The sequence below is a fragment of the Macaca nemestrina genome, chromosome 4, assembly GCF_043159975.1.
Source record: "Macaca nemestrina isolate mMacNem1 chromosome 4, mMacNem.hap1, whole genome shotgun sequence".
Lineage (NCBI taxonomy): Eukaryota > Metazoa > Chordata > Mammalia > Primates > Cercopithecidae > Macaca > Macaca nemestrina.
The window spans coordinates 157472527-157498153 of record NC_092128.1 but is presented as its reverse complement, the minus strand read 5'-3'; the positions used below and the strand labels follow the sequence as shown (position 1 = coordinate 157498153).

General features: G+C 38.7%; 1 long non-coding RNA gene across 2 annotated transcripts in view; it reads left to right on the top strand.

Moving 5' to 3' along the window:
• The window catches only part of LOC139362972 (uncharacterized), an 89866-nt gene that overhangs the window by 22847 nt on the left and 41392 nt on the right, over nucleotides 1-25627 (top strand). The window contains exons 2-3 of one of the 2 annotated variants that reach the window (XR_011622677.1): nucleotides 10268-10373; nucleotides 14188-14307. This is a non-coding gene — a long non-coding RNA (uncharacterized lncRNA). Of the gene's footprint in view, nucleotides 1-10267; nucleotides 14308-25627 lie in introns of both variants that reach the window. The other variant, XR_011622676.1, reaches the window with a different exon arrangement.

Here is a 25627-nt window from a genome sequence, read left to right as displayed (position 1 = left end):
ATTATACTTTAAGTTCTAGGGTACATGCGCACAATGTGCAGGTTTGTTACATAGCTATACATGTGCCACGTTGCTGTGCTGTACCCATTAGCTCGTCGTTTGCATTAGGTATTTCTCCTAATGCTATCCCTGCCACCCAACAACAGGTCCCAGTGTGTGATGTTCCCACCCTGTGTCCAAGTGTTTTCGTTGTTCAATTCCCACCTATGAGTGAGAACATGTGGTGTTTGTTTTTCTGTCCTTGCGATAGTTGCTCAGAATGATGGTTTCCAGCTTCATCCATGTCCCTACAAAGGACATGAACTCATCCTTTTTTATGGCTGCATAGTATTCCATGGTGTATATATGCCACATTTTCTTAATCCAGTTTGTCATTGATGGACATTTGGATTGGTTCCAAATCTTTGTGATTATGAATAGTGCCACAATAAATATACGTGTGCATGTGTCTTTATAGTAGCATGATTTACAATCCTTTGGGTATATACCCATTAATAGGATCGCTGGGTCAAATAGTATTTCTAGTTCTAGATCCTTGAGGAATCGCCACACTGTTGTCCGCAATGGTTGAACTAGTTTACACTCCCACTAACAGTGTAAAAGTGTTCCTATTTCTCCACATCCTCTCCAGCACCTCTTGTTTCCTGACTTTTTAATGATCACCATTCTAACTGGTGTGAGATGGTATCTCATTGTGGTTTTGATTTGCATTTCTCTGATGGCCAGTGATGATGAGCATTTTTTCATGTGTCTGTTGGCTGTATAAATGTCTTCTTTTGAGAAGTGTCTGTTCATATCCTTTGCCCACTTTTTGATGGGGTTGTTTGTGTTTTTCTTGTAAATTTGTTTGAGTTCTTTGTAGGTTCTGGATATTAGCCCTTTGTCAGATGGGTAGATTGCAAAAGTTTTCTCCCATTCTGTAGGTTGCCTGTTCACTCTGATGGTAGTTTCTTTTGCTGTGCAGAAGCTCTTTAGTTTAATTAGATCCCATTTGTCTATTTTGGCTTTTGTTGCCATTGCTTTTGGCATTTTAGTCATGAAGTCCTTGCCCATGCCTATGTCCTGAATGGTATTGCCTAGGTTTTCTTCTAGGGTTTTTATGGTTTTAGGTCTCACATTTAAGTCTCTAATCCATCTTGAATTAATTTTTGTATGAGGTGGAAGGAAGGGACCCAGTTTCAGCTTTCTACATATGTCTAGCCAGTTTTCCCAGCACCATTTATTAAATTTGGAATCCTTTCCCCATTTCTTGTTTTTGTCAGGTTTGTCAAAGATCAGATGGTTGTAGATGTGTGGTGTTATTTCTGAGGCCTCTGTTCTGTTCCATTGGTCTATATCTCTGTTTTGGTACCAGTACCATGCTGATTTGGTTACTGTAGCCTTGTAATATAGTTTGAACTCAGGTAGGGTGATGCCTCCAGCTTTGTTCTTTTTGCTTAGGATTGTCTTGGCAATGTGGGCTCTTTTTTGGTTCCATATGAACTTTAAAGTAGTTTTTTCCAGTTCTGTGAAGAAAGTCATTGGTAGCTTGATGGGGACAGCATTGATTCTATAAATTATCTTCGGCAGTATGGCCATTTTCACCATATCAAGCCTTCCTATCCATGAGTATGGAATATTCTTCCATTTGTTTGTGTCCTCTTTTATTTTGTTGAGCAGTGGTTCGTAGTTCTCCTTGAAGAGGTCCTTCACATCCCTTGTAAGTTGGATTCCTAGGTATTTTATTATCTTTGTAGCAATTGTGAATGGGATTTCACTCATGATTTAGCTCTCTGTTTGTTGGTTACTGGTGTATAGGAATTCTTGTGATTTTTGCACAGTGATTTTGGATCCTGAGACACTGCTGAAATTGCTTATCAGCTTAAGGAGATTTGGGGCTGAGACGATGGGGTTTTCTAAATATACAGTCATGCCATCTGCAAACAGGGACAATTTGACTTCCTCTTTTCCTAGTTGAATACCGTTTATTTCTTTCTCCTGCCTGATTGCCCTGGCCAGAACTTCCAACACTATGTTGAATAGGAGTGGTGAGAGAGGGCATCCCTGTCTTGTGCCTGTTTTCAAAGGGAATGCTTTCAGTTTTTGCCCATTCAGTATGATACTGGCTGTGGGTTTGTCATAAACAGCTCTTATTATTTTGAGATATGTTCAATCACTACCTAGTTTATTGAGAGATTTTAGCAAGAAGGGCTGTTGAATTTTGTTGAAGGCCTTTTCTGCATCTATTGAGATAATCTTGTGGTTTTTGTTGTTGGTTCTGTTTATGTGATGCATTACGTTTATTGATTCGCGTATGTTGAACCAGACTTGCATCCCAGGGATGAAGCCAACTTGATCTTGGTGGTTAAGCTTTTTGATGTGCTGCTGGATTTGGTTTGCCAGTATTTTATTGAGAATTTTCGCATTGATGTTCATCAGGGATATTAGTTTAAAATTCTCTTTTTTTAGTTGGGTCTCTGCCAAGCTTTAGTATCAGGATGATGCTGGCTTCATAAAATGAGTTAGGGAGGATTTCCTCTTTTTCTATTGATTGGAATAGTTTCAGAAGGAATGGTACCAGCTCCTCTTTGTACCTCTGGTAGAATTTGGCTGTGAATCCATCTGGTCCTGGACTTTTTTGGTTGGTAGGCTGTTAATTATTATCTCAATTTCAGAGCCTGTTATTGGTCTATTCAGTGATTCAACTTCTTCCTGGTTTAGTATTGAGAGGGTGTATGTCTCCAGGAATTTATCCATTTCTTCTAGATTTTCTAATTTATTTATGTAGGGGTGTTTATAGTACTCTCTGATGGTAGTTCGTATTTCTGTGGGATCAGTGGTGATATCCCCTTTATCATTTTTATTCTGTCTATTTGATTCTTCTTTCTTTTCTTCTTTATTAGTCTTGCTAGTGGTCTATCAATTTGGTTGATCTTTTCAAAAAACCAGCTCCTGGATTCATTGATTTTTTGAAGGTTTTTTGTGTGTGTGTGTATGTCTCTATCTCCTTCAGTTCTGCTCTGATCTTAGTTATTTCTTGCCTTCTGCTAGCTTTTGAATGTGTTTGCTCTTGCTTCTGTAGTTCTTTTCATTGTGATGTTAGGGTGTCGATTTTAGATCTTTCCTGCTTTCTCTTGTGGGCATTTAGTGCTATAAATTTCCTTCTATACATTGTTTTAAATGTGTCCCAGAGATTCTGGTACATTGTATCTTTGTTCTCATCGGTTTCAAAGAACATCTTTATTTCTGCCTTCATTTTGTTACTTCCCTAGTACTCATTCAGGAGCAGATTGTTCAGTTTCCATGTAGTTGTGTGATTTTGAGTGAATTTCTGAACCCCGAGTTCTAATTTGATTGCACTGTGGTCTGAGAGACAGGTTGTTGTGATTTCTGTCCTTTTACATTTGCTGAGGCGTGCTTTACTTCCAACTACGTGGTCAATTTTGGAATAAGGTGTGATGTGGTGCTGTGAAGAATGTATATTCTGTTGATTTGGGGTAGAGAGTTCTGTAGATGTCTATTAGGTCTGCTTGGTGCAGAGCTGAGTTCAAGCCCTGGATATCCTTTTTAACCTTCTGTCTCATTGACCTGTCTAATATTGACAGTGGGGTGTTAAAGTCTCACATTATTATCGTGTGGGAGTCTAAGTCTCTTTGTAGGTCTCTCAGGACTTGCTTTATGAATCTGGGTGTTCCTGTATTGGGTGCATATTTTTAGGATAATTAATTCTTCTTGTTGAATTGATCCCTTTATCATCATGCAATGGCCTTCTTTGTCTCTTTTGATTATTGTTGTTTTAAAGTCTGTTTTATCAGAGGCTAGGATTGCAACCCCTGCCTTTTTTTGTTTTCCATTTGCTTGGTGGATCTTCCTCCATCCCTTTATTTTGAGCCTATATGTGTCTCTGCATGTGAAATGAGTCTCCTGAATACAGCACACTGATGGGTCTTGACTCTTTATCCAATTTGCCAGTCTATGCCTTTTAATTGGGTCATTCTGCCCATTTACATTTAAGGTTAATATTGTTATGTGTGAATTTGATCCTGTCATTTTAATGTTAGCTGGTTATTTTGCCTGTTAGTTGATGCGGTTTCTTCCTAGCATCGATGATCTTTACAATTTGTCATGTTTTTGTAGTGGCTGGTACTGGTTGTTCCTTCCCATGTTTAGTGCTTCCTTCAGGAGCTCTTGTAAGGCAGCCCTGGTGGTGACAAAATCTCTCAGCATTTGCTTGTCTGTAAAGGATTTTATTTCTCCTTCAATTATGAAGCTTAGTTTGGCTGGATATGAAATTCTGGGTTGAAAATTCTTTTCTTTAAGAATGCTGAATATTGTCCCCCACTCTCTTCTGGCTTGTAGAGTTTCTGTTGAGATATCTGCTGTTAGTCTATTGGGCTTCCCTTTGTGAGTAATCCAACCTTTCTGGTTGCCCTTAGCATTTTTTCCTTCATTTCAACCTTGGTTAATCTGACAATTATGTGTCTTGGGGTTGGACTTCTTGAGGAGTATCTTTGTGGTGCTCTCTGTATTTCCTGAATTTGAATGTTGGCCTGCCTTACTAGGTTGGGGAAGTTCTCCTGGATAATATCCTGAAGAGTGTTTTCCAGTTTATTTCCATTCTCCCCATCACTTTCAGGTACACCATTCAAACATATATTTGGTCTTTTCACATAGTCCCATATTTCTTGGAGGCTTTGTTCATTTCTTTTTATTCTTTTTTCTATAAACTATTCTGACTTCATTTCATTCATTTGATCTTCAATCACTGATACCCTTTCTTCCACTTAATCGAATTGGCTACTGAAGCTTGTGCACACATCACGTAGTTCACGTGCCATGGTTTTCAGCTTCATCCGGTCACTTAAGGTCTTCTCTGCACTATTTATTCTAGTTCGCCCTTCATCTAATCTTTTTTCAAGGGTTTTAGCTTCCTTGCGATGGGTTCGAACATCCTCCTTTAGCTCGGAGAAGTTTGTTATTACTGACTTTCTGAAGCCTACTTCTGTCCACTCATCAAAGTCATTCTCCATTCTGCTTTGTTCCATTGCTGGCGAGGAGCTGCAATCCTTTGGAGGAGAAGGTGTGCTCTGGTTTTTATAATTTTCAGCCCTTCTGCTCTGGTTTCTCCCCATCTTTGTGGTTTTATTTACCTTTAGTCTTTGATGATGGTGACCTACAGATGGGATTTTGGTGTGGATGTCCTTTTTGTTGATGTTGATGCTACTCCTTCCTGTTTGTTAGTTTTCCTTCTAACAGTCAGGTCCCTCAGCTGCAGGTGTGTTGGAGTTTGCTGGAGGTCCACTCCAAACCTGTTTGCCTGGGTATCGACAGCAGAGACTGCAGAACAGCAAATATTGCAGAACAGCAAATATTGCTGCCTGATCCTTCCTCTGGAACCTTCATCTCAGAGGGGCACCCGGTTGTATGAGGTGTCAGTCTGCCCCTACTGGGAGGTGTCTCCAAGTTAGGCTATACAGGGGTCAGGGACCCACTTAAGAAGGCAGCTCAAACACCATGATAGGAGAACCACTGCTCTCTTCAGAGCTGTCAGATGGGGTTGTTTAAGTCTGCAGAAGTTTCTCCTCCCTTTTGTTCAGCCATGCCCTGCCCCCAGAGGTGGAGTCTACAAAGGCAAGCAGGCCTAGTTGAGCTGCAGTGGGCTCCACCCAGTTCAAGCTTCCTGGCTGCTTTGTTTACCTACTCAAGCTTCAGCAATGGTGGACGCCCCTCCCCTAGCCAGACTTGCTGCCTCGCAGTTCAATCTCGGACTAGCAGTGAGCAAGGCTCCCTGTGCGTGGGACCCACTGAGCCAGGTGCAGTATATAATCTCCTAGTGTCCCGTTTACTAAGACTGTTGGACAAGCACAGTGTTAAGGTGGCAATGTCCATATTTTAAGATTTTAGGAGACTGGAATTTTATTGGTGGAAAGATTTTATATTATAGACTCTATTTGTATAATTCACATAAGTATATTCAATTTCATTAATTTTTTGTGTGTCAGTTTTGGTAATTTGTGTCTTTTAAATAATTTTATCATGTCATCTATGTTGTCAAATTTATTGGTAGAAGATTGTTCATAATATTTCCATGTAATATCAATTAATATTCCTTTATAGTTTCCTTTTAATATTAGTAGGTTCCACTCTCATATTCCTTTTTTAATTTAGAAAACATTGTAATTTATACCCTATTTCTGTTTTTCTCGACTGGTCTAGCTAGAAGTTTAATTGATCAATATGATCGGTCTTTTCAAAGATTTACTTTTTGCTTTCTTTGATTTTCTCCATTGTGGGTCATTTTCTGTGTTATTGATTTTCACTCTTGGTTTTATTTGTCTTCCTTTCTTACTCTTTGAGTTTGCATTTCTCTTCTTTACTACCAACTTATGACAGGAGTTCTGAGCATAGATATTAGATCTTTCTTTTTTTATATATAAGCATTTAAAATTATAGATTTATAATATATATATTGAACTGCTTTAGCTGCAGTTTTAGTCTTGATAAGTTAGGCTCTGATTTTTTTTAGTTCAAAATATTTTCTAAATTTCTGTGGGACCTCTTCTTTGATCTGTGGCATATTTAGAAGTATTTTATTTAATATCCTTATATTGGGGGATTTTCCAGATTTTTTTTGTTAATATTCGTAGGTTCTGCTCTGATATTTCTTTTGTAATTTACAAAATATTTTAATTTACATCCTCTTTCTATTTTTTCTCGATTGGCCTAGCTAGAAGTTTAATTGATTGATATAATTGGTCTTTTCAAAGGTCTGGCTTTTTGCTTTCATTCATTTTCTCAATTCTTGGTCATTTGTGATGACTTAAATTTGCTGTAGTCAAAAACCATATTTGAATTATTTTAATATTTTAGAATCTGTTGAACAATAATATGAATATACTTCATGCTACTGAATTGTACACTCAAAATGGTTAACATGGTTAAATTTATGTGTTTATTTTACTACAGTAAAAATGTTTGCTATGACTAATTATAATAAAATTTGAAACTGTCTATTGAAAAATTGCTGAGACTTCCTTTATGTCTCAGGTCCACCAGGTCTATGGCAACTTTTTCATTGTCAATGTATATTCTGTTGCTGTTGGCTAAAGTGCTTGATAACTATCGATTAGGTCCAGTTAATTGAGACTGTTGTTCAAATCTTCTGTATCCTTACTGCTCTTCTGTTTAATTTTTCTGTAGATTAGAGAGAAATTTTGAAATCTCTAACAATAATTGTAGACTTTTCGGTTTCACCTTTTAAGTCCATTAATTTTTGCTAAACTTTGTTGACGCTTTGTTCTGGAGTACATATCCATTTAGACTTGCTTTGTCTTATTCATGATTGACCCCTTTATCATCATGAAATGTCCCTCTTTTCCCAAATAATAATAGTTCTTGTTCTAAAGTCTACTTTGCCAGATAATAATATCCTAATCCAACTCCCTAATACTTATCGATTGTATTATATATATTTTTGCATCCTTTTATTTAAATCTATCTATGCCTTTATATTAATATTTGAAGTCTGTTTCTTGCTGTGTCTTTTTTTTTTTTTTTAAAGAAAATCCAATCTACCCATGTATCTTGAATCTAACCATCAATCTGATTGGGTTAAATCTGTGATCTTGCTATTTTTTCTAATTTTTTCAGGTTTTGTTTGTTTCTTTCTTCTTCTTGATATCTTTTTGGTTGAGCAATTTTGAATACCGTTTTATCACCACTCACCTTGTTATCTACACCACTTTATTACTTCAGTGATTGCTCTGTGCATAGGGCTTATGAATGCATATTTAATTTATCAGAGTCTATCTTCAAATCTTACTACATCATTTCTCTGCCTCATGACAGTATACTTCCATTCCTCCTTCCTGTTCTATATGCCACTTTTATACATTTACAACCTCTATGTATTACAAACCCTAGCATATTGTTTTTATTTAAAAATTATCTTTTTTTGGTGGGGGGGTACTTGTATTATATTGACAGTACATGAGAAGGTAGGGCTCTCTAAGCTGCTTCTCTTCTTCAGGGAGTCTGGGATAGAAACCTTATTGGGAGTGGGAGCTTTTTAGTGTGTTTTGAAATTGAGTTGGGTCAAGGACTCCCCAGCAGCTGAAAACCTCTTTATTATTCTCTTGTTATTGCTGGGACTAGCGGCTCAGGGCTCTTCTCCTTGGTGCCCATGTTGACTATAAGGTACACCACTCTTGCTGTAATCAAATTCATTATTATACCAGGAAATGAGCTGGACAAAGTGGTCCTTGAGAACAATGTCAGCCCCAGCATCGAAAGAGAAATAGTAGGCACCATTGTTAATGTCAAAGGAGACAACCTGGTTCTCAGTGTGGCCCAGGATGCCCCTTACAGACCCTCTGATACCTGCTATACTATTTTCTTGATGCCATCACAATTGACAGCTTTCTCCAGATGGTAGACTAGGTCCACAACCAACACACTGGGGACACGGACACGGAAAGCCATGCTGGAGAACTTCCCTTTCAGCTGGCATGACCTTGCTCACAATCCTGGCAGATTCAGGAGATGCAGAGATGATGTCCTGGGCAGCCCCACACTGTCATGCCAGTTCCTCAGATGGGCCATTAACAGTCTTCTGGTATCAGTGATCATATGAACTTTGCTCCCTTCATGATGCCAGAGTTATCCTGGGTGACTTGTCAGAGGGCAAAGGCAATTGGTGATACCTGAGGCATTCCTGACAATCTTGAGGGAGTTGTCATACTTCTTATGGTTCTTGGAGTCTGGGAGGGAAACGATGTTGAAGTTGGGAATATCATAAATATGAGGGCTTCAGTAGAAGGGATAGATGTGATGATCCCTTTGGCCCCACCATTTAAATGAGCCCCAGGACCAATGGACTCCACAACATATTCAGTACAGCATCATCCCATTTGATGTAGGCAGCATATGGCTTCTGGAAAATAGAGATGGACTTCCCATTGTGGACAAGCTTCTTGTTCTCAGCCTTGACTGTGCCACTGAAATTGCCATGTATTAAATCCTACTGGAATATGTACACCATGTTGTTTATACAATGAAGGAGTCATTGATGATGACAGTCTCCTCTTTGTTGAAGTTTTAAAGCAACCCTAGAGTCCAGGTGCCCAATGTGGACATATCTGGTGACTTGGACTTTTACCATTATGTCTTAGGTATGTGTCTGGCACTTTACAAGAACACACGGCTGTTTGTGGAACAGAAAGGAGCAGAGAGCCAATTATCTTTTAAGAAACTTAAAAAGGAAGACAACCTCATTCTATATTTATTCATATATTTATCATTTTTGGTGCCCTTCATTCCTTTGTGTAGATTCAATTTTTTATCTGGTATAGTTTTTCTGTGCCAAAATAAATTCTTTTAACATTCATTTTAGTGCAAATCTGCTGGTGGAAAAATTTTGCAGCACATGGTTATATGAAACCTTTATTTCATTTCTTGGAAGGATAGTGGTGCTGCAGCCCCAGGGTTTTAACCAGCAGAGGGCGCTGTGCCTCTCCGGAGTTTAGGATGAGGATAAATGCTGAGGTGCTTCCAGCAGACCTCCCGGTTTTCAATGAAGCTGGAGTCCTAGTCTTGGCGCCGAATTTGCAGACGCGTTGTTTCAACTTAAGGCTTGATGAGAAAACACAGAAGCTGTTCTCCACAGCCTACTAGATAAATAAAAAAATATATATTACTAGGAAGTGGTAATAGTTTACTTGAAATAGATCAATAGGAATGTATGTGTTATTCAAATATTAATTGTTTTTTCCTAGCAAGAAGTTTACTAGTGTGTTATGGCTTAATTTTTGTTCCTGAAAAAGAATTGGTCGAGGTTTGCTTTCAGGATAAGAGATAGGTCTCTTTGTCCTCGCAAAGGCAGTACTTGATACTAATGTTTTCATCTTGAAAATGCCCATGACTTTTTCCTACTTTCTTAGAGGTAGGTAGCTACAGCCATTACGTTAGTGATTTGGACCTGGATTCCAGAGTACGTGGTCATTTGTCTGAAGATTATGCTCTACTATTAACTTCATTTTAATATATGAAGGTGATGCTTTTTTGAAAAACAGAGAATTCTATACTCTGGTATGTTACAGAAGGAGGCTTCACACCTTTAGAAGCCCATGAAATATTTCGCATACAGAAACAACCTTTGTAATGATAAGTTGATGACCTGTTCTTATATTATATAATAATACAAAAATTGTAGTGAATTTTGCCAGCATATTTGTTCATCGTATATGGGAACTCATGAATGATGAGGTCACCTTTCTGCATTCTATGACAGAGATTTTGCCTACTATATTCGGAAGACAATCGCTATCAGAGAGGCAGCTGGCATAGTCTTTGGTAGACCTGGCTCCACTACATACTGGTTCTTTGGTATTGGTAAGGTATTGAATCTTTTAAAACATCAGTTCTCTTTTCTGTAACATTGGAATAACCATAGTATTTAGCTCATACAGTTATTGTGAGTTTCTTGAGCTAATGTGTGTAAACCACTCAGCACAGCATCTGTAACATTTTGACTCAATAAATGTCGAGGTTTATCTTAATTAGCTTTTATGTTCTGTGAAAGAAATACATGGAATTAAGCCACAATTATCATCTCTACTCTATGGATACTTCAGGAAGCATGGAGAGAATGCAAAGAGGTAAACAGTTAGATGGATAAATGTGAATGATTTTCTAATTTAATGGAATATCCTAACTCTGATAAAGACAGAGTGCACACGATTTCTTGAGGAGTTTTCTGTTGTAAATCAGGACTAATGGTACAAGGCAATAGAAAAGCCACTGGGTTTTGTATCAGGAGACTTTGCTTTATCTTGGCTGTATTACTTTCCACTACCTAACTTTTGCAAAAACACCTATTATCCTCTTTGGTCATATATGGAAGATAAACCTCTTCTAGGGTTCCTTGACAGCGGTGGGAAAGTTTCTGATGCATTGCCTGGGAGGGTCACTGGCGGTCATGAATAGATGAAGTTATACTCCTGAAGCAACTGGACTTCACCTGTTATGGACTGAATCATGTTCCTCCAGAATTCAAATATTGAAGGCTTTACCCCAGCACTTCAGAATGTGACTGTATGTAGAGATAACAATCTTAAAGAGGTAATTAATGTCAAACGAGGTCATTGGAGGTGGACCCTAATCTAATACGACTGGTGTTCTAATAAGAAGAGGCGATTAGGACACAGACATACCCAGAAGACCAGGTGAAGACACCAGAAGAAGACTGCCATCTGCAAGCCAAGGAGAGGGGCCTTCAGAAGAAGCCAACCCTGCCGGGAGTTTGAGTGTAAATGTCTAGGCTCTAGAACTGTGAGAAATACATTTCTGTCGCTGAACCCATCCAGTCTCCAGTACTTCATTATGGCAGTGCTAAAAAACTAATATATCACCTGTCCCCTTTGCTCCAGGTCTCCTTGTCAGCATAACTTCTCTAAGAAACTGGGGGCTCTACTGTGTGGATAGCGTTCATAAACTCATGAGTCCCTTTCATCCTTCCCTTACATAAAAAGAGTTAAATGTATCATCTTTGTCTGCAAAATGAAAAATTCCTGGACTGAACTCACATTTGAAAGGCTCCGTTTTCCTGTAAGTGCTGAGGTCTGACAATATGTCACGTATTACAGTCTGCCAAGCTGTGGCAGTGGAGCTATCTTGTGGTTTTTCTCCGCACCCTGTGAGCTAAGTTGCCTTTACATAGAAAGATCCTTCTGAGGCAGGAGCACAAAAGAAAGAGACAGGTACTTCTTTCTAGTTTCCAGAGGTTATGTAAATATTAGATCTTGCTGTCTTAGCCTACAAGAAAAGTGAGTGTGCCCTCAAGACAAATGTACTGAAGGAGTGCTTGTAGGTAGAAGCCAAAAGGATCATCCAGACATTCTGAATGTTACAAAAGCTGGTGAAGACCTTGTGTTCTGAATGTTAAATTACCAATTGGTTCTTTTGCTGTCAAAGGCAGCAGGCTGGTTTCAAAGTGGGATGACTGTAACAGCATTTGAAATTAACACCCAGTATTTGTTTACTGTTGCTGCTGTAACAAATTACCGCAAATTTGGCAGCTTAAAACAATACCCATTCCTTATCTTACAGTCCATGAATCAGAGTCCAAGTACAGCATGGCTCAGCTAGGTCCTCTCAGATCAGCACTTTACAAAGGCTGAAATCAAGGTGTAAGTGAGGCTGGGGGCTTCTTATCTAGAGGGTCTGGGGAAGAATCTGCTTCCAAACTCACTGGTAGTTTTCAGAATCCAGTTTTATATTAGAGTCTCTATTTCCTTCACACATGGCCCCCTTAATTTTTAAGTCCAAAGTAGGAGGTCAAATCCTTCTTATGCTTTGAACATTACTTGTCCTTCTGCTACCAGCCAGAGAAAAACCTGTGATTCTAAGTACTCATGTGGTTAGACTAGGTCCACCTGGATAATCTTTCTTATTTTAAAGTCAGCTGATGAGTTACTTTAATTATATCTTCAAAGTCCCCTTTGCCATGCAATTTGAAATATTCCTGGGAGTAACTGAGGACAAAGGTTACAGGGGCCAGAATTCTGCCTACCACACATCCTCAGGTGACATTCTTTTAGTTTACTTAAATGAATTTTTGTTTCATTTCTAATAGTTATGAATGTATAATAGCATGAAAATAGTTACATTGTGACTTGCATAGATGCACCAGTCTTTGCATTTTTATTTTTTACGCTAAAGTCTTCATTTTTCCTCTATAAGCTACATACCCAGTCCCATTTCAATCTTCTCAATACTAATAGGCAATTTCCACAGTTAACTCTGGGCTTCCTGTGTAACCAGTTTGTTATTTTGTCGTTGGTCATGACGCAGGGCTCCTTAAAGGTCTTCAGGTATGGACACGGGTAGAGACAATTCATTTATCCTAGTTAGAAAATCCGCCTTTATGTCACTGATCCTCAAACTTTAGAGTAGATGAAAATCACCGGGAGAGCTTGTTTAAACTTCAGACTGCTGGGCTGCGCTTCTGAATCTCTGATTCAGTATCTGTGAGATAGATCCTTAATAATTTGCATTATTAACAAGTTCCTGGTGGTATTGTTACTACCGATCTAGGGCTCACATTTTGGAAACTGCTATTTTACTTCTATTTCTCCACTTATGAAAAAGCACAATGTGTTGCTTTGTGTTTTGGGTGATACCTGCAACATATGTATGGCTGTAATTATTTTACACTTACCCCATCAAAGAATGTTCACACAATAGAGGAAACCTGAGGGGAAAAATGTGACATGGAAAGAAGGGAGCTTATTATTAATGATATTTAGGGCATTTCCTTATAGGTACCAGGCAAAGATGAGTTTGTTTTTAATCCCTCATTTTTTTGCTTTAACTAAATAATGACCTATGAAAATTAAACATAAGACAATATAAGGAAGGGTAAGAAGGGAGATCCAAAGAAGAAAGCAAATTGTTAACATTCAAATGTTGTCACTGGAAGTAATGTTTCCAAAAAGGTTTTTTTGAATCTGATTTATTAGGTTGGTGCAAAATTAATTGTGGTTTTTGCCATTCCTTTCAATGGCAAAAACCGCAATTACTTTTGCATCAACCTAACACATCTCATTCTTCATGTAGCAAACTAGATATTCTAAAGATATTTTTGTTAAAACTTTCCTTCAGAGTATGGTAAAGTACTTTTGCCCGTGGTATAATTGCCCACACTGCATAATTTCCATTCTGAAATGTTGGTTATTTCCTTCTCATGCCGGAGGATTTACCAAAAGATTCTTTACAGTGACGCTAGGGAATTTTCAGCAAATTAGAATATTATTTCTTGCAGATGACATTTATTTGTCTCATATTACGACATTTTTATGAATGGTAATGATCACTAATTCTAATGAAGATGACACTGATAAAATGCTTTCCATATTTCAAAATAGTAAAGGTAAAAACTGGAATCTGTAAATGGGAACATTTAAAAACCATTCTCTGTCCAATTTGTCGAAGCTGAAAGGACAAACAATATGGCAAGACTATATATAACATGCACTAGGTGTGGGTTTTGGTATATGGGGAGCATAGAAACCAAATGGAAAATTCAGGGGTAGAAGGAAAGAACTCTGATCAAAGACAAAGGAAAAGGTGACAATATTGAAAAGGGTTACTTTGCCTTTTCCCGGTGTTACAGTGGCTTTCCAATTCTCTTCTCTGATCTGTTTTCCTCAGTATGGCTCCAACCCAGCTACTAGCTTCTCAGAGCCCAGTCGGGAAAAGTAGGAAAATATAAACCTAAACACGTCCCAGATTCTTCAGTGTCCTTTAAAGTTCAGGAAATCTGACTCTCAGGTAAGTCCACCCCAATGTCCTGACCATGCCTGTTCAGAAGAAAAAAGCACCAAAGGCCATGGATGAAGGCAAATGTGTTTCACATATTGAGATTGTTAAGGAAGTCCAGGATCTATGTGCAATTTTACTACTTAAATTTTATACATGTGTTTTGAGTTGAGTTTTAATAAACCGACAATGATACATAAACCATTTGTGGCAAGAATAGATGTAGGAATGATGCCTTATGTTAGTATAAAACCCAGCTATGGGCTTGTCTCAGGCTTCATTGTCTGGGACAGTTCATTACAGAATAGGCAGACAGGTCTGTGTCCTGTGTAGGATAGATTATTTTGTTTTGTTTTGTTTTGTTTTTTTGAGATGAAGTCTCGCTCTGTTGCCCAGGCTGGAGTGCAGTGGCGCAGTCTTGGCTCACTGCAACCTCCACCTCCCAGATTCTCCTCCCTCAGCCTCCCAGGTACCTGGAATTACAGGCATCCACCATCACGCCTAGCTAATTTTTGCATTTTTGGTAGAGACGGGGTTTCACCGTGTTGGTCAGGCTGATCTCGAACTCCTGACCTCAGGTGACCCACCCTCCTTGGTTTCCCAAAGTACTGGGATTATGGCGTGAGCCACTGTGCCTGGCGGGATAGATCTTTTTTATATAGAAGTGACAATGCATTGGAAGCAAGTGAACAAAACTGCCAATCAGTAAACTCTGGGTTTGCCTCTGATCCTAATGATTTACAGATCCTGGAATAATCCGCAAAATGCTCCCTTACATACACACAGCAAGTTGGAACATGTGTGTGTGCGCATGTGAGTGCATGCATGTGCGCGTGTGTGTGTCTGCACGTTTGAGGGCATGCATGTGCGTGTGTGTGTGTGTCTGCACGTGTGAGGGCATGCATGTGCTTGTGTGTGTGTGCACGTGTGAGTGCATGCATGTACTTGTGTGTGTGTGTGTGTGTGTGTATTTTGTCAACGGTGTCTCCTCAGGAGCTTAGAAGTTGAAAACTCCATTACAGAAAGAAGTCAGAAACAAATGTGTGCTAGGTTCTACTATATATTTTCTTTCTTCAAGTAATACATTGCTGCTATAGATTCTGGAAGCAGACAGCATTCATACACCATATTCTGAGGTTAAGTGTCTGACTCATCAATGGGAGTGAATTTACATGTGTTGAAATGTCTTCCAAATCAAAACACAGGTCTGTGAGATGAAATAGAGAAGCTCAGAATATGTGTTTAAAGTCCTGTCGAATAGGTTTGCAATCTATTTGTTTGTTGTGCATATGATGTGACACAGTTCCTAGTCACCTCAGAGGCCCATTCCAGTTTGAAGGTTTTTATATTTGGGGAGAAAGGAGGGCTCTGAAACTGACTTAGCCTCTAAGAAACATGGTAATTGAAAGGCAAAAGTGAATGGAGGGGACAAAATATGCTATGGCATTGAAGAATATTTTACAGGGAAGTAAGTACAGCAATGTTCTTGTCCACAAGCTTCATGAAATACGACTGGCTAAGGACACGGAAACACTAGTTTGAAGTTTTTGTGATGTGTCAGGCACTAGACCAGGGATCTACATTTGATTCTATTATCAATTAATTTGTAAAACTGAGGTTCAGAGTGGTAGAAAGATTGAGAATAGATTGTAAGTCTGGTTGTATCAGGTTCAAAGCCCACTCTTCATACTGAGCGACTGCAGAAATGTGAATGAATCAGCCACTAATGACCTGGACAATTTTTGCAGAAGTAACAGTGTTCTCATATCTAAAACAATAGATCACCTCTAAGGTTTATTCGGAAAGACCTGAAAACATAATTGCATCTCTAGGAAGTTAAAAAGATTTCATAAGGTCATTGGCAAAATCTCCCTTACTACTTTCAGGCTGAGAAGTAATTTCCCCCAACTTTGTAAAAGCCCTCACACCGATTTAATTTCAGTTTATGCAAAGCCCTTTGGGTGTAAATAAATGAGATGCTTTAGTAAGGTATTTTCTTTTAGAAAATAGGTAGCATGACAAATAACAGGACAATTGGCAACAGAAATAACTTTCTTGGTTTTACTTATTCTAGATTGCCTAATTTATTTTCACTCCTCAAGAGGAATAAGGAACATTGAGCATGGCCCTAATTAAAGTCTTGTCACGAGTGTCACAATAATTTAGACCTACGTGGAAGTTTCGATTCCTGTTGCAAGACTCTCACAGAACTAGCCCCTGCCCGCCTCTCCAGCTTGTCTCCCCCTACTCAGTTGAAGCCACATCAGCCCTTCTTGCTGTTCTTTAGACACTCCAGGCCTCAGAATCTTTCTATGCTTTTTTGTTTGGAATGCTCTTCCCATAGATCTTTCCATTTCCATGGCTTATTTCCTTTACTCAGGTCTAGTACAGAAGGCTCCTCATTATATTGGAGATGTTTCCCCACACCATCTAAAAGAGTGTGCTCCATCTGCCCCTTCCCACCCTCTCTATGCTGTGGCTGTGCTCTATTTTACGTTATAGAACTTACTTCTTACCTTATACTATATTGAACATTTCTTTTTATTTATTTTCTCCTTTACTTCCTCCCGAGACTATAAGCTCCAAGAGGGCAAGGAGCATGCTTATTTTATGAGTCTACTGTAGCCCCCAGAAAAAGCCTAGTAATTTCACTGCCCAATCAATGTTGTATTTGCAGCATGAGTCAATGGAATATGTGGTTGTGAGTTTGTTCAATGCCGTTTGACCTGAACAAAGCTTCTGGAAATTAAAATCCAAGCAAAAGGGCTAATCAAATTATTATTTACTTTTTCTCTGTCCTTGCCTTAAGTCACGGACTGAAAATTCCTGGGATAGGGTGAAACACAGAAGCTAGCATCATTTTTTATTTAATTAAAAAATGGCTCCTTTTTTAATTATAAAGGAACCATTTTAAAAAGTGGAGCCATTTTGACTCCATGTTAATGAAGGAAAATTGACATCGCAGTTGGGTCTCAGCTCCTGGCGGTGCTGCTCCTGCCTCGCAATGCAGCAGGAGCATGTTCCCCTGCACCCAGGCAGGTGGCGCCACTTGTCTGGGCAACTGGGGCATCTCCTACAGGAAGGTCAGACACATAGAACCATTAATGGGACAACATGGAGGAGCCCTTTTCTGTACAGTAGGTCTTCAGGAGGAAAAAGCGTGTAATGGTGGATACTAGAGTCAGGGATTGGTATAAAACCTACTCCCAGTAGGCCAATAAATGAAGTAACTGATTTTGTAAGTGATAAGAGATTGAGAGGAGAAAGATGAGGGAGAGGTGGAAGATTGCGTGTGTCTTCCCATTGCTCATTTATCTGTCCCTTCATGCTTGAGTCCTACCGGAGAGAGGGGATGGTTCCTGGAATGCTTCAGTGAGTCTCAAATATACGCCCAGCATGTAGGTTTACTCTCCCAATTTTCAGAGTATGCTGTGAAGAAAATGTTCATCTACATTCATGACATTTTGTTTCAAAATGGATCATTTATCCAACACATTATTGAATGTTTACTATACAACAGTGTGTGTACTAAGAACTAAGGCCACAGAGTGTAATGAAACATCATTTCTCTCTGCAAGATGAGGGCATATAAATGATGTTATAAATACCATGTAAGTGGTATGAACAAGATGTTATGGGCTCCCCAAGGAGCATGTGTCTATAATTGGGGGAATTGCGGAAGGACTCAGTTAGATGGTGGTATTTGAATTTGAAAGATGAACAGGACTTCTGTCAGACAGAAATGTCAGGAAAAGGGCATGCCACACAGAAAAGCATGTATCAAAACAATGAATTGGATTTTGGTAGTGGTTAAGAATTTTGGTTTTTATATATGTATATGTGTGTGTGTGTGGTGTGTGTGTATCCACTTGAGAACATTATGGCATAATGATGGACATATTATATGTCAAGATTTGTTCAAAGAAATCTCAGCCACTCTATGTATTGCAAGTTTGAAATGTTTAATGCAGGGAATTAGAAGTTTATTCTCATTGGATGGCTTTCGGGGAGATAAAGACTATCTCACTGCAGAATATTTATTGAGGTGATTTTCAAGTGTTCATTCATAATGTACTTCAAATCTCATGACCACCCATGTGTCTGCTCACAATATCTGGGGAATAATGGCCTCCCAGTCTTTGGAATTTAGATTTGGAAGCATTTGCTTTCCAAGTCTTGTGTGATGCTTCTCAATGGTGACTAAACAAAAACCACATGGGGAAGAGTACTCCCAGCATTTTCTTTGTTGCCATCTGCTTTCTGGCAGTGGAAAATAGACCTTATGGGGGCTAAAGTGGTACAGAAATGATAGCAGACAGTAAAGCTCAGTGAAAGGCAGGTAAGATTGGCTGGAGTCCCATTGTACTGGCTTTCATGACCTCTTATGTATTTGCACTTCCTCTTGGAATCATTGGGGATATTATTGAATGTTTTAACTCAGTGAATGAAATGATTAACTGAGTTTTGGAAAGATTAATCTATACTTTTACTATTAGAAAAATAACTATATATTTAAAGAGGAAAAAAATAAGGAATGCAGGAGAATAATGTGCTAGCATTGTTTTTATGTTCCTATGAAGATACCTGAGACTGGGTAATTTACTAAGAAAAGAGGTTTAATTGGTTCATGTTTCTACAGGCTGTACAAGAAGAATGGTGCCAGCATCTACTTCTGCTGAGGGTTTCAGGAAGTTTACAATCATGATGGAAGGCAAAGAGGGAGAGGGCCTATCACATTGTGTGAGGAGGGAGGTGCCACACTCTTTTAAACAGCCAGCTGTTGCATGAACTACCAGAGCGAGAACTCACTCATTACCATGGGGATGGCACCAAGCCATTCATGAGGCACCTGCCACCATGACCCAAACACCTCCCATGGGGTCCCACCTTAAACAATAGGGATTACATTTTAACATGAGATTTGGAGGGGACAAACATTCAAACTATATCCAGCAACATATGACACTCTGACATTCAAATTGTATGAACTTTAGATTAAAGGAAATAAAAATAGAAGTCTAGTAGAAAAATCAGTTGCTTCCTGAGCTTTATACGTTCCTTAACAGCCAAGTTTTGGTTCTAAGAACATTAAATGAGCACCTAAACACTAGCATTGTGCTTCCAGAAAAAAATCAGTCTGTTCATCTCCACTTTCACTCTTCGCAATCCTTATTCAACTGATCAGAGACAAAATTCTGTCTAGAAAGGTCACCCATGGATTTCTGTAGCAAACACTTTTAACCAACTACTAAATGTTTGTTCCTCTTGCATAATATAGAGGATGATAGGAAGTGGCTGCCCAGACAAGGACTATCATTTCCACCCCCTTTGCATCTAGGTGGGACCATGTCACTGAATTCCATTCAGTGGAATGTGGGTGAAAATATATCAGTTCCAAAACTGTCACATAAAATCTTCCACCCCTTCCAAACTCTTTTCCCATCCACCCACTGGATAAAACTTTCTTGAATAACCTGGCACTCCACATAATAAAGGGAAAATTCTTCATGAACTTGGGTCCCAGGACCACCTTTACCCTCCACACCACACTGCTGCAACACCACCTCCAACTAGACCTTACATGAGCAAAAACAAAACCAACGCCACTACCACCAACAACAAAACACTCATATGTTATTCAGCCACGGAGATTTTGGAGCTTTTCTATAACCACAGCTAGTAATATTTTCTCTGTGTTTCTCTGTGGCAATATGTACCACATCTTTAGCACATGATACGGCTATTTAAATGAGAATGCCTTTGGATACTTGAAAATATAGATAAGGAATTCAGAAGGGTCTGAAAACAGAATTTTGGAGTTGTTAGCACATAGGTAGTAATTGAAACCATGGGTGTGGGTAGGATGATTCAGGAAGAATGGGCAGCATGAGAAAAGAAGGCCAAAGAAGAAATCTTGGGAGTCAAACAGTAAGGTTGCAGGCAGAGAATGAAGCAATAGCAGAAAGTGTGGCCAAGAGAATAAACTATATTCTGTCCTAGGATTCATGAGGATTCAAGGGAAGGAAGACTGTGTCAAAGGCTAAGGATAAATGTTTCACTGGAGTACAGAGAACAAAAGAAAAAATAGATAGCTGTGCACTGAGGAGTGAAAAAGGGAAGTGAAAGTAGAAACAGAAACTGCAGCTGATCCAAGAAGTGCAGCAGTAAGGGAAAGAGATACATGCCTTCAAGGTCAGCAAAATAAGCAGATTCATTTTAAGGATGAGGACAAGTTAAACAGGTTTGTAAGCTAAAAGAGAGTAGCCATGACAGAGGATACAGTGAAGATTCAAAAAATGATGGTGAATATTGAAAAGGCCTTGGAGGACACATAATAGAATGCGAAGTCCACAAGGAGAGGGGCTTTGCGTCTTATTTCACACTGTGTTCCTAGGCTTAGAATATTCTGGCATCAGAAGGCACTCAATAAATATAGAGAGGAAGAAAGGAAGAAGATGAAATCAGGAGTACAGATTAAAGTGTTATCTTTGGAAGAGAGGCAAGACATCCTCTGGGACAGAAGGGAAGGAGGAAAAGCTGGGGAACATGCAGATAATACAAGAGGTGCGGTTTGTGACTGATGGCTGCTATTTTCTCTGTGAGGTAGGAGGCTTGGCCATCTGTTAAAAATGAGTGGGTGAGTCCAGCTAAGTGATTTAAGAGGAATGGTAAAGGTTTGTACCAGCTACTGGCATGAATAATATGGTTATTTACTTGAAATAAAAATATGAGATGATACTAGCAATGCATGCATTGTGAAAATTGATGCATTCATTTGAGGTTACTTACTGATTTACAGAAAATAAGTCACTGGATGCATTCAATCACTTATAAGGTCGGGGTTAAGTTTAAGACATAAATGTAAATTTGCACATTATGCAGAGTAAAGTCAATATCCTATTTGGTATATTGCACAGTCTCTGACACTGTGTTACTCTTTTGCTGTGAATTTTTAAGGTCTACCTTAATATATCAATAACTATAACATTGTGTAATTATGAACTTCATCATTTGGATAAAATTATGAATAAAAGCAATTGTCCGGAATTCTCTGATTTAGTTGCTATATCTTAAATAATGCCTTTTATGAAGAAAATGTAAGTGGATAAATTATATGTAAATACTTTAATTTTATAGACTAGAGGTGGCTCTGAATATGTAGATTTCATAATGTTAAATATCACGAGGATTTCTGAGACCATAAAAAAGTTGTTTGATTAAGCATTTTAATATACCGTCAAGTCATGTATATTAAGCAAAAGCAAAAGCTTAATTACTCTTTTCCAGACTGAATCCAGACAACTTTGGACATTGCTTCATTTGAAGAATTTTTACTGAGCACTTACAGACCATTGACATAGTGAAGATCAGGATGGCATAGTTTTCCTGTCTTCATGGAGATGAATGAATGAACTGTATTTTTTATTAGCCTAAGCATGAGTTCTTCCCAGATTTCCTCCATGAACCCTAGGCTCCTACCTCTTAACCATTTTATGAAAAGTCTGTGGTGAATTGGGGTCCTCCAGTTATTTGACAATATCTGATTTTGCCATGGTCATGTGGGAAAAGTAGGGATGTGAGCAAGTCATAGTTTTACTTGGTTGGAAGATTCTTCTAATTATGTCAAGATGAAAGGTTTTATACCGCGTAGAAGGCAGTGTGAGAAAAGTGGACAGTAGAACTCACATTTTCGGGGCCAGTGGCTATATTTTAAAATGTGGAGGATACATATTTGACTGCTCAAATACAATGATCTGCCATGGATCTATACTTTTGGGCTGCTGTCCTTTAGGCTAAAGCAATTATAGGCAATGTAATGAACATCGTTATCTGTGGATGTCCCTTTGATTGTCATTGTATTATGGTTTACACTGGGATGGCTCTCTCTTTGAGGAAAGATGCTGTTCCTCCAGGGAGATAAAATATAAAAAAATGAATCTTACCTATAAGCATACACATTTCCCACTCTCAGTATACAGTGGCTCTGGAATTTCATGCTTCGCTTGGGAGTTGAAAGTTTGCATTTATAATTTTATATTCTTGTTAGGGGCCAGGTTATTGAGATTAGAATGTGTTTATTTTTCAGTTGGAGTGTGATGATCAACATCCCCTATGCTAAACAGCCATGTTAACCAAGATAATTTAATTTGGAATGATTACTTTTTGCCTTTGACCTGGAGATCAAAAGGTTCTATCATAGGTACAAATAAAGTAAAAAATATATATATATTTTTTTCTGTGAATGTTACAGATTTTTTTTTTATTGTGGTAAAAAACACATAAGATCTTTCCTCTTAAATTTTGGATGTATGGTACAGCATTGTTAACTATAAGCATAATGTTGTAGAGCGGATCTGTGAAAATTTTCCCTCTTGTATGATTAAAACTTTATGCTCACGGAACAGCAATTTTCCCATTTATCCCGCTTCCTAGCATCTAGAAACCATAATTTTACTTTATATTTCCAAGAGTTTGACTATTTTAGGTACTTCATATAGTGGAATCATGTAGTATTTGTCTTTCTTGTACTGGCGTATTTCAGTTAGCATAATGTCCTCAAGGTATATCCGCGTAACAGAATTTTCTTCTTTTTATGGCTGAATAATATTCTATTGTATAAATATATACTACATTTTCTTTATCCTTACATATTGCTGATAAACTTTTAGGTTGTTTCTAAGTCTTTTCTTTTTTCTTTTCTTTTTTTGAGATGGAGTCTCGCTCTGTTCCCCAGGCTGAAGTGCAGTGGCACAATCTCAGCTCACTGCAAGCTCCCCAGCCTGGGTTCACGCCATTCTCCTGCCTCTGCCTCCAGAGTAGCTGGGATTACAGGAGCCCACCACCACAGCTGGCTAATTTTTTTGTTTGTTTGTTTTTTCAGAAGAGACGGATTTCACCATGTTAGCCAGGATGGTTTCAATCTCCTGACCTTGTGATCCGCCCGCTTTGGCCTCCCAAAGTGCTGGGATTACATGTGTGAGCCACCATGCCCGGCCAGTTGTTTCTAATTCTTTTTTTTTTTTTTTTTTTTTGAGACAGAGTCTCGCTCTGTCGCCCAGGCTGGAGCACAGTGGCCGGATCTCAGCTCACTGCAAGCTCCGCCTCCCGGGTTCCCGCCATTCTCCTGCCTCAGCCTCCCGAGTAGCTGGGACTACAGGCGCCCGCCACCTCGCCCGGCTCGTTTTTTGTATTTTTTAGTAGAGACGGGGTTTCACCGTGTTAGCCAGGATGGTCTCGATCTCCTGACCTCGTGATCCGCGCGTCTCGGCCTCCCAAAGTGCTGGGATTACAGGCTTGAGCCACCGCGCCCGGCCTCTAATTCTTATCTATTGTGAATAACGCTGCAATGAACATGGAAGGGCAAATATCTTCCATGTGCTGATTTCAGCTCTTTTGGATAAATGCCCAGAAGTGGGATTGCTGGATCAAATGGTAGTTTTTATTTTTAATTTTTCTATGAATCTCTATGCTGTTTTTTTTTATAGTGCCAACATCATTTTATATTCTCACCAATAGTGCACAAGGTTCAAATTTGTCCACATACTTGCCAACACTTTATTTTATTTTTTTAATTTTTAATTTTTTATAATGACCATCGTAAGGAGTATGAGATGACACCTCAGTGTGGCTTTGATTTGCATTTCTCTAATGATTAGTGATAAATATCTTTTCATATGCCTGTTGATCATTTGTATCTCTTCTTTGAAGATAGTTATTTTATTTTCTGCTATTGAGTTTCTTGTATATTTTTATATTAACCCCCTGTCAGATATATGGTTTACAAATATTTTCTCTCATTCTGTAGGTTGCCTTTGTACTCGGTTGATTATTTCCTTTACTATGCAGAAGATTTTTAGTTTCTGGCTTTTTCATTTGATGTAAATCCATTTGTCTATTTTTGCTTTTGTTACTGTGCTTTTGGTGTCATATCCAAGAATTAATTGCCGAGACGAATGTTATGAAGATTTTACCCTATGTTGCCTTTTTGGAGTTTTATAAATTCATGTCTTATGTTTAAGTCTTTAATCTACTTTGAGTTGATTTTTGTGTATGGTATAAAATAAGTATCCAATTTTATTCTTTTGTATGTGAATATCTGGTTTGTCCAGCACCAATTTTTTGATACTATCCTTTTCTCATTGTGTTGTCTTGGCATCCTGTCAAAGATCATTTGACTGTATATGTGTGGGTTTATTTCTAAACTCTCAGTATTGTTCCATTAGCCGGTATGTCTATCTTTATTGCAGTACCATGGTCTTCTGATGACTGTAGCTTTGTAATATGTTTTAAAGTTACAAAGTTTGAGGCCTCCAGTTTTGTTCTTTTCTCAAGATTGTTTAGGCTACTTTGGGGTCCTTTGTACTTCTGTACAATTTTTAGAATTGTTCTGTCAATTTCTGTGAAAAATGTCACTAGGACTTTAATAGGGATTGCATTAAATGTGTAGACTTTGGATGGTATGGACATTTGAACAATGTCTTCTAATCCATGAACATGGGAAGTCTTTCCATTTATTTGTGTCTTCTTTTCTTTTTATTTATTTTTTTTTTTTTGAGATTATGTTGTGCTTTTCATTACCAAAAATAAACACTTTTAAAAAGACAACTTCTGTTAATCAATAAATATCTCTTTCTTTCTGTGTTTTTTCCAGGCTACCTAATTAACTGCTTTGTGCATGTTCCTCCCTGGAGATAGTGTTAAGAGGTCAGGGCCAGAGCCTTCATTTAGGTGAAATGAAATACTTCTGTGTATGTGGGAGGGGCCCTTGCTCCTGCTGGCCGCTGCCACCGCTACCACCACCACCAACAACAAACTAAATAATCAGGTATTGGTGGTGAAGGGGTTTGTAATTGCTGGGTAGAGAGTGAAATATTGTGTTTACATCGTGGGGAGGGCACAGCCAGGGTCTGATGTTATTCCCAGAAGGTTACTTCTCAAATTAAAGACACCTGGGAATTTGAAGGGCTAGTAGGCCAGCCTTGGGGAAAGAACTGGAAGGGTTTATAGGCCCTTTGAATGAAGGCTGTGACATTCAATCCTAAAACCAGAAATCTAAGGTACAATTGAAATTATTCCTTTTGGATAGAAAGCATTTAAAGTAAAGAGCTGAACTAACCAGAAGAGAAGTCCGGTTGGCTCCCCTACAGCTGCATTAGGAAACAGGCTAACAGGGATGTTTTGGGATCTGTGGAGCACTGATGGCAATTAGCAGTTAGGGCCAGTAAAAAACTGTCCCGCTTAAAAGCCGCTGGCATCCCTAGTAGTCTATTTCCTGCTTCTAGTTGGTACTGATGACCTGCCAAGAAGCTCAAGCAACAGTAGACTAGATTTC